This window comes from Haematobia irritans, chromosome 1 (assembly GCF_050003625.1).
Source record: "Haematobia irritans isolate KBUSLIRL chromosome 1, ASM5000362v1, whole genome shotgun sequence".
NCBI classification, from domain to species: domain Eukaryota; kingdom Metazoa; phylum Arthropoda; class Insecta; order Diptera; family Muscidae; genus Haematobia; species Haematobia irritans.
The window spans coordinates 70129065-70139342 of record NC_134397.1 but is presented as its reverse complement, the minus strand read 5'-3'; positions in this window follow the sequence as shown (position 1 = coordinate 70139342).

Genomic DNA, 10278 nt, shown 5'->3' with positions numbered 1-10278 from the left:
GTTGTTAGTGTCCATATACTTACACAAAATACAAAATGTCAACTGAATCGGATGAAATTTGCTCCTCTAGAAGGCTCTAAAACCAAATCTAGGGATCGGTTTATATGGGATTGGGTGAATTTTGTTCTTCCATATTGGGGCTATATAATTATTGACCGATATGGACCAATTTTTGCGTGGTTGTTAGAGACCACATACTAACACCATGTACCAAAATTCAACCATATCGGATGAATTTTGCTCCTCCAAGAGGCTCCGAAAGCCAAATCTGGCTTATGTGGGGGCTATATGTAAAAGTGGTCCGATATGGCCCATTTGCTACCATCCGACCTGCAGTAATAACAACTACTTATACCAAGTTTCAAGTCGATAGCTTGTTTCGTTCGGAAGTTAGCGTGATTTCAACATAAAGTATATATACCCCATAAAGCATATATATTCTGGGTCGTGGTGAAATTCTGAGTCGATCTGAGCATGTTCGTCCGTCTGTTGAAATCCCTCTAACTTCCGAACGAAACAAGCTATCGACTTGAAACTTGGCACAAGTAGTTGTTATTCATGTAGGTCAGATAATATTGCAAATGGACCATATCGGTCCACTTTTACGCATAGCCCTTTCACGCATACGCATAGCCCGTTTATATGCGTAAAAGTGGACCATATGCGTAAAAGTGGACCATTGCTCTAAGAGAAGCAAATTTCATCCGATCCGGCTGAAATTTGGTACATGGTGTTAGTATGTGGTCTCTAATGACCATGCAAAAATTGGTCCACATCGGTCCATAATTATATATAGCCCCCATATAAACCGATCACCAGATTTGACCTCCGGAGCCCCTTGGAAGAGCAAAATTCATCCAATTCGGTTGAGATTTGGTACGTGATGTTAGCATATGGTATCCAACAACAATGCAGGAATTGGTTCATATCAGTCCATAATTATATATAGCCCCCATATAAACCGATCCCCAGATTTGACCTCTGGTGCCATTTGGAGAAGCAAAATTCATCCGATCTGGTTGAAATTTCGTACGTGGTGGTAGTATATGATATTTAACAACCATGCGAAAAGTGGTCCATATCAGTCCATAATCATATAAAACCCCCATATAAACCGATCCCGAGATTTGGATTTGGAGCCTTTGGAACCTCTATTGTTATATATAGCCCTCAGATAAATCGATCCCGAATCACACAAAAATTGGTCCATATCAAGTTCATAATTCTATATAGCACCGATATAAGCGACCCCCATATTTCAATTCTGGCTCTCTACGTACCGTGCAAAAGTCCATGTCGATTCGTAATTATTTGTAGTCTTACCTATACATAACTTTTCTAATTTTTGTTGTCGTATGGACTAACTCACAATTTAGAAAACGATGTTAAGAAGTTTTAAGATACCACAACCCAAGTAATTCGATTACGAATGACAGTCTTTCGTAGAAGTTTCTACGCAATCCATGGTGGAGGGTACATAAGATTCGGTCTGGCCGAACTTACGGCCGTATATAAAGGGTGATTCTTTTGAGGTTAGGATTTTCATGCATTAGTATTTGACAGATCACGTGGGATTTCAGACATGGTGTCAAAGAGAAAGATGCTCAGTATGCTTTGACATTTCATCATGAATAGACTTACTAACGAGCAACGCTTGCAAATCATTGAATTTTATTACCAAAATCAGTGTTCGGTTCGAAATGTGTTTCGCGCTTTTTTATCGACAAATTTTGTTCAGCGATGAGGCTCATTTCTGGTTGAATGGCTACGTAAATAAGCAAAATTGCCGCATTTGGAGTGAAGAGCAACCAGAAGCCGTTCAAGAACTGCCCATGCATCCCGAAAAATGCACTGTTTGGTGTGGTTTGTACGCTGGTGGAATCATTGGACCGTATTTTTTCAAAGATGCTGTTGGACGCAACGTTACGGTGAATGGCGATCGCTATCGTTCGATGCTAATAAACTTTTTGTTGCCAAAAATGGAAGAACTGAACTTGGTTGACATGTGGTTTCAACAAGATGGCGCTACATGCCACACAGCTCGCGATTCTATGGCCATTTTGAGGGAAAACTTCGGAGAACAATTCATCTCAAGAAATGGACCGGTAAGTTGGCCACCAAGATCATGCGATTTGACGCCTTTAGACTATTTTTTGTGGGGCTACGTCAAGTCTAAAGTCTACAGAAATAAGCCAGCAACTATTCCAGCTTTGGAAGACAACATTTCCGAAGAAATTCGGGCTATTCCGGCCGAAATGCTCGAAAAAGTTGCCCAAAATTGGACTTTCCGAATGGACCACCTAAGACGCAGCCGCGGTCAACATTTAAATGAAATTATCTTCAAAAAGTAAATGTCATGGACCAATCTAACGTTTCAAATAAAGAACCGATGAGATTTTGCAAATTTTATGCGTTTTTTTTTTAAAAAGAAGTTATCAAGCTCTTAACAAATCACCCTTTACTTGTTCTTGGTAAATTTTGTTCCGTTTGCCAATCTTATCTCCAAATACATAATTTAATATTTAAACTCAATAGTTTTAAGATGTCTTAAAAATGATATTTTCTGTCATATTCACCTACATCTCGCACATAAATTTTAATTCTTCATGAACATTATATGCTTTCACTTAACAATAATATTTTTTAAGTTTCAATCCCAACCCACATATTTTTACACAGAAACGAACAAAAAACAGTCTTTCTCGTGAATGTACGCAGCACACGTGATAAAATAGTTAATTTCCACAAAAGAATGTCTCATAATTTTCTGTTTAAAATTTGAACAAGTTAATAGTAACAAAATCAGACCTCCTACAAATAATAACAAAATAAAAATTTTTTGTTATATGTTACGTTTTTCAAAATCATTAATCCCAATCTAAAATGATCCAATTTATTATAGTTTTGGCTTGCAAAACTACAATTAAGGTATAGATATTTTTCTGATCTAAATATATAATGTATATCATTTTCGAAAATCGACTATGATTTCAGATTACATGCATATCATTCATTGCGTTGTCATTGTTGCAATACAAAAGACTTAAGAAACGAACTTGTTTGATTTAAAGAAAAAATCCCTAAAAGTAGTCCATGTCAAACATTTTCTCATGGTTTCCTGGTAATGTTACAGTTTTTCTAAGTTTGACAATTTTGTGTAAACTATAAATGCTGCTTAGACAGAATTACATACCACATTGTACTAATATTCTGCCTCAATCACAATAATACTTTGAAAAATGCTAGTAAATCAGTGAATATCAAAAAATGATTTGGGTGTGTCGGCATTATTTACTGGTCATTATGTTACAAAGTTTTATTTCTTCGGCATTTTCTTGAGATTTTCAGCCAAACCTCCAAAAAAAATGTGAAAAATTCAAGGCTTAACCATAAAATGAATATATGTTGCTAGGTATTTACGTACATGCCCAAGAAAAATAAACTTCGAAAAAAACACACACACACACACAAAACAACGCAAAGGAACTTTACAATGAAAATGAAAATACTCACAATGTTGCGATTGAAAGTTGAGATATCACATGGATTTATGGTATTCTCCTCGTTGTTAAGAAAAAATATATTTGTGCTGTAGTTGTTGCATTGATTGTACCAAACCAAATCGATTCCTTTAAAGCCACAAGGAAATTAAATTAAAGTCAAGAGAAATTTCTTATGGCAAAAGTTTTTTTCTTTGGCATTCATGGTACTTTATTTTAGATCATGGAGTGTGAATAGCATTTCCATACTCGCAAGAAATTTCGAAACACATATCTAGCACTATGAATGGATTTGAATAGATTTCTAGTCGGGTTCGGTTTGATACACCCTCTTGAACTATTCAATGGTCAAAGAAACAAAAAAAAAAACTCTTCACAACAAATGTTAGCCCAGTAGGCAATCAGTTTAAAGCAATTGTCTTTATTGTATTTTTCATAAGCCATTTGGCCACTATAGTTGTTAGCTCTGTATATTATGGCTATTGTGGCAAATGTTAATGTCAAGTTTCTTCTGTTGCAGGCTATGGAGTTGAAAAAATAGCCAACCGAATATTTCCCTCAATTCATAGATTTTAGTGCCACTGTAGGTGTGGATATTGGTTGCCTTAAAGTGTGGGTAATTCGCTGGCATTAAAAGTTCATTGTCATTAGCGTATTGTTAGTAAACTATTCATGTTAATACTCCATAAATCCCAAAGATTTTCATCAAGATAATCTATGTCAAAAAATCCATAAATACCGTTCCAAATCCATATGCTAGAGGAATATGTAAGACGCCACCCGATAATAGTGTAAAAGGGGAGCATATGAAAGGGCACTTTTGTGGCTGTTACGTCTAACTTCTCTGCGATCATGGTCTAACTACAAATGATAACTTCTAGGTTATGTTACGTTATCAAAGCATACTCAGACTCATCAGACTCAAAGTGGAATGTATGTTGCCTTTAACCGACCCTAATATATAAAAAGGTTTTAGCTTAATTTAAAAAGATCTCACAAAAAACAAAATTAAAACTTTCAATTAAAATCCTACACCCAAAGAAAAAATACATTCCTCAGGAAAGAAATTTTAGACAAACAAAATCTAATATATCTCATTCGCAACTTCAAACTATTCTGGTTTTGCATGGCCCATAATGTTCATCCAAACTTTTGTTGCACTAGCGATTGACTGGCTAGAGTTTTGACAATGTTTAATTAGTATGGAAATTAGCTCTAATAAGTCAAAAAGTGAAGTAATAAAATTCTCTCTAAACAGCAGTTCACTTATGGAAGACGTAAGTAGTGTGTTTCTGCTCTACCAGTTTTTGCAGAAATTTGTGGAGGGTAACGTTTCTATCCCCTATTTTACTTTTTATAATCCCGTTAATAATTTTATGAACATTCCTCAGAATTGAAACTTCTTCGAACATATCGCCATCTTCAACATCATCAAATGCCCAGCTGACGCGACTGAAGTATTTTGAGATTGTGACTTTTTCTACTTTTACGACGCGTATGCGACGTTTACAACTTTGTGACAGTCGCAAACCTAAAAAAGTTTGATACAGACCATATCTGTTCATGACTTCAAGTATTCAAATCGGGAGGTCGGTCTATATCGAAACATGGATTAATATAGACAATCTTCGAACTTGACCTGCTTGCACCTAGAAAAGAGCAAAATACCTCGAGATTTCCCATTTCAGGCAAATTGGATAGAAACTACGGGTTTTATAAGCCCAAGACCCCAAATCAGAAGGTCGGTTTATATGGGGACTATATCAAAACCTGGACCGATATAGCCCATCTTCGAACTTGATCTGCCTGCAGACAATAGACGAGCTTGTTCGAAATTTCAGCACGATTGCTTCATTATTGAAGCCTGTACCATGATTATAAAGAATATTTATACTTTATGTAGTCGGAAATCGATATTTCGATGTGTTACACACCGAATGACAAACTTATTATACCCCCGTATTTTACGAAGGTTAGCATTTTCTTTTATTGAAACGAATGCCTTTCGTAAATATAAAAATTGTAAAAAGTAGGAAATAAACGGTTCTAAAACCAGTGTACTGTACAAATTATTATATTTTCAAAAACTATGTATTCTCAGGAGGTTTACAATGTTTTTGACGTATGGGAAAATACGTCGTAAATGTATGTCAAATACATTACAGTTTACGACAGACCATCTCTGCCCAAGACCCCAAATCGGGAGGTCGGTTTATATGGGGACTATATCAAAACCTGAACCGATATAGCCCTGCCTGCAGACAGAAGACGAGTTTGTGCAAAATTTCAGCACGATTGCTTCATTATTGAAGACTGTAGCGTGATTACAACAGCCAGACGGATAGACGGACAGACAGACAGACGGACATGGTCTTAGAATTTCTCCCTGATCAAGAATATATATACCTTATATAGTCGGAAATCGATATTTCGATGTGTTACAAAAGGAATGACAAACTTATTATACCCCCGTCATCATTCTATTCTTTTCTGGCTAATGAATTTTCCCTCACATCTTTCTCACTTCCACTAGGTTTTTTTAGTTCTCAGCATCTTTTTCTGTAATACAAACAATGTTGAAAAGATTGTTCGATTTTATATATTTTTTAAATTTTACCTTTCTCTCGGACGGAGAATCGAACTTCGGACCATACAATTTGTAAGCCAACACACTTTCCACTGGGCTACGTAGCTGTTATTGACATCAACAGTCAACCAGTTATATTTATATAGCATCGTTTTCGGCGCCCACGAGCCGATTAAACAAACTTTGTTTAACCCTTTCGACCCTAAAGTTGCCTGTGGGCAACTTTTTGTGTTTTGAGACTCACTGTCAGCGTTGTTTTTGTTTTTGTTCATAAAACTGTAACGATATCGAAAGCTACAAGTGTTTTCTTCAAGTTGAATGAAAAACCAGCTAATTTGGTTGTCAATTAGCAAAAAGAAATTTCATTAATACGCACGTACCTCAAGAAAAAATATTTGCGAATTTAAAAAGAGGTTTTTATACATGTGACTTTTTTCAAAAACTACAACTAAAATGTTGAAAGTTTTTATTAAATCTATTGTAGTACAGTCAAATAAAATATTTTTGGAAGTCAAATCTTAGAATTGCAAAAAAACAACAGATGAGAAATTTTTAAAATTGAAAAGTTGCCTGTGGGCAACTTTGGGCAATTGTGGTAGTAAAATAACATATTTTTTTAACATAAGGCCTGGAGAAAAAAGGTTTGAAAAACAATGATTTTGAAAAAATTTTGAACTTCAATTGGGATGTCCCAGTGACGAGAAATGCGGCGATGATGTGGAAAACATATCTGCTGCCATCCTCCAAAAGGGATCAACGATCGTTTGCCTCAGTTGCTAAAGACAGCCTTGAGATGGCTATCATAAATAAAGGAGCATTGGACGGTATGGTTCCAAAGCAAAAATGGGGGAAATTGAGAATGCTTTGTCTGGCGTCTACTCACAGGTGCTGGAAAAGTTTCCCGGTCCAGATCCTCGACACCAAGAGGCTGGTTGGTATCAAGGACGATTTAAGCTAGTCGCATTTGAGGACCAGAGGTCTATAGAATGTTTTAAAGCTGCTCTGATACTAATTGATGAAGTTTGGGAAGGAGCTGCTCTAGAGTTAGTCGAGAAGAAAGACATACCGGCTAGACCAAGAGCACATGCGTGGATACCTGCAAACCCTCCTGACCCTGAATCTATTTTAAATAGACTGAAACAATGCAATCCAGATCTTCCAACAGCTGATTGGAAGGTTGGCCGTTTGGATGAAGTGGATGGGCCAAGACGGCATGCATTGTTTATATTGAACACTCAGTCTTTGCCACATCTAGCAAAGTCCCAGGGCCGTGTATGTTATGGCTTTCATTATATCCAAATGAAGGTGTACAAAAACGATCAGCTAAAGGATTCAGAAATGGACAAGCCTCTGTCTGAATCAGAAGTAAGCGGATCCTCTTGCGAAGTCGAGGGGGATACCAAGACATTTGAAGACATGGATAGATGCCGTATGCGTGAGGAGGCTTCTACTGCCTCAGAACTCACCAAAGTTGAACCTATGGTTATTGCGAGAGTCACCGATATCTCTGAAGAGGACATTCTTGATGACTCGATTGAAGCGGCTGATGTGACGGTTGTTGAAAATCTCGATGGTCCTACGGATCCTCCAGATAAATCTTCATCATTGTAAGGCTGCATGTGCTGCCTTAAAAGTTCTCCTGATGAAAGGGGACATAGATATAGTTCTTATTCAAGAACCATATGTTTATAAAAACAAAATATGTGAATTAAGTATTCCGGGGTTCAAACTATTGCAATATACTGGTAATGATGTAAATCGAGCCTGTATAATTGCTAAAAACGAGCTCAACTTGTTTCTGCTTCCTTCAATGTGCAATACAGACACTGTCGTTGCAAGTTTAGAAATAGCCAAATGCAAATATTGGGTATCTTCGGTCTACATGGGACATGACAGGGAGATGCCTCCATATGCCGTTAAGACCTTAGTGGAGGAGTCACTGAAAACAAAGACGAAACTCATTATGGGATGCGATGCGAATGCACATCATAGTATATGGGGAAGTAGTGATACTAATGCAAGGGGAGAGTCGCTAATAGAGTTTATTTTGCGTACTAATCTGGTAGTTTGCAACAAGGGAGATGTCCCAACCTTTGTCACTAAAAACAGGCAAGAGGTTTTGGACATCACCTTGGCCTCGCAAGAACTGAATGAAATGATATCTGAGTGGCAGGTTTTAAGTGAACACAGCTTCTCAGATCATCGCTACATCAGTTTCAAATTTGATGTTCATATCACCAAGATCATATTTCCTCGAAGGGCAGGTCCACTGAGACCGCACTACATGAACTAGTCTGCTTTATTGAAAGCTCACTATCTGTCAAAGAATACACAATCGTGGCGTTTCTAGACATCGAAGGGGCGTTCAATAATGTCCATCCGAGCTCGATATTAAATGGACTTACAACTCTGAATGTTGATCCATGTATACTCAGGCTGTTAGACGAACTGCTAATGAAGAGACGTATTTCAGCCACACTAGGACAAGCAAACATACAAAAGTATGTGAACAGAGGCACTCCCCAAGGAGGAGTTCTATCACCTCTTCTTTGGAATGTTGCTATAAATAGCCTTCTGGTTACTCTAGAAAAAGAAAGGATAAAAGTGGTGGCATACGCAGATGATGTAGCTCTGGCAGTCAGGGGAAAATTCCCATCCACAATCAGAGATATTATTCAGAGGGCCCTCCGGATGACTGAACAATGGGCGAAAGACAATGGTCTTGGGGTAAATCCTGCAAAGACAGTATTATTCATGTACTGCATAGATCGCAAAACTCCCACGGTTAGGCCTATTTCCTTAGGGGGTATTGAAATTCCCTTTGGTGATTGTGCAAAATACCTTGGCGTTATTTTGGACAGGAAGCTGAACTTTAAGCTTAATATTGAAGAAAGGGCGAGGAAGGCAACTGTAGCTTTGTACTCGTGCAAAAAGGCAATAGGAAAAAAGTGGGGACTAAAACCAAAAATTGTGCATTGGCTATACACGGCAGTGGTTAGACCTATAATGCTATATGGTGTTGTAGTCTGGTGGCCGGCACTTCAGAAACCGACTGGTTTAGATAAAGTTCAGCGTATGGCGTGTTTGTGTATTTCAGGCGCATTCAGCAAGACAGGAACAAATTCCCTTAATGTCATGCTGCATCTATTGCCTTTAGAATATATAGATTTCTACACTGATGGCTCCAAATTGGATGGACAAGTGGGTTTCGGAGTATATTCTAATGATCTGGAACTTCAAATAGCGAAAAGATTACCTAATCACTGTAGTGTTTTTCAGGCTGAAATATTAGCAATAAGAGAGGTGGCGAATTGGCTGAGAAGTAATGTTCCAAAAAATGTGGGCATTAATATATACTCAGACAGTCAACCTGCAATAAAATCCTTGGACTCTGTGTTCCTCAACTCGAAAACGGCCATCGATTGCCGCAAATCTCTCAATGAGATGGCTGAGCAGTACAATATTCACCTAATATGGTGCCTGGCCATAGGAACATACCGGGGAACTGCGAAGCGGATGAGTTGGCAAGGCTAGGGACTGCCTTACATATTCCAGGGGAACTAGAATTTGTTGGTATGCCCCTAGCTACCTGCAAGCTCATGCTGCGTGAGAAGGCTGTTATGATGGCAAATGTTCGATGGGAGAATTGCAAGGGTTGTAACGACACCAAGCAAATATGGCCCCATTTCAACTTAAACCGCACACTAGATATGCTAATGTTCTCGAGACGTCAGGTATCACTCCTGATATCTGCTATAACGGGTCGCTGCCTGATAGGAGATTTTGCAAAAACTATTGGCGCGAAGTATAATCACTCTTGTATGAGCTGTCATGATGCGGAGGAAAAAGAATCAATTAAACACCTCTTGTGTGAGTGTCCTGCATTTTGTGTAAAGCGCAAGCAACTTTTAGGAGCATATAGCTTCAGATTACTGGCGGATCTGGAAAACGTTAACTTAAGCAGTCTGCTAATATTTTTGGAACAATCTGGTTGGTTCAACAAAGAAAAATAATCAAGAAGGTTCAGCGGTTAAAACTAAAGTGCCCATATGTAATAGGTACTTTTAGTTAATGTGGTATCACAATGGACTGAATAGTCTAAGTGAGCCTGAATCTTAATCGGGCTGCCACTTTAACCTAACCTAACCATTAAGAGTTTACAATTAGTAAATTTCATTTATACATATTTGA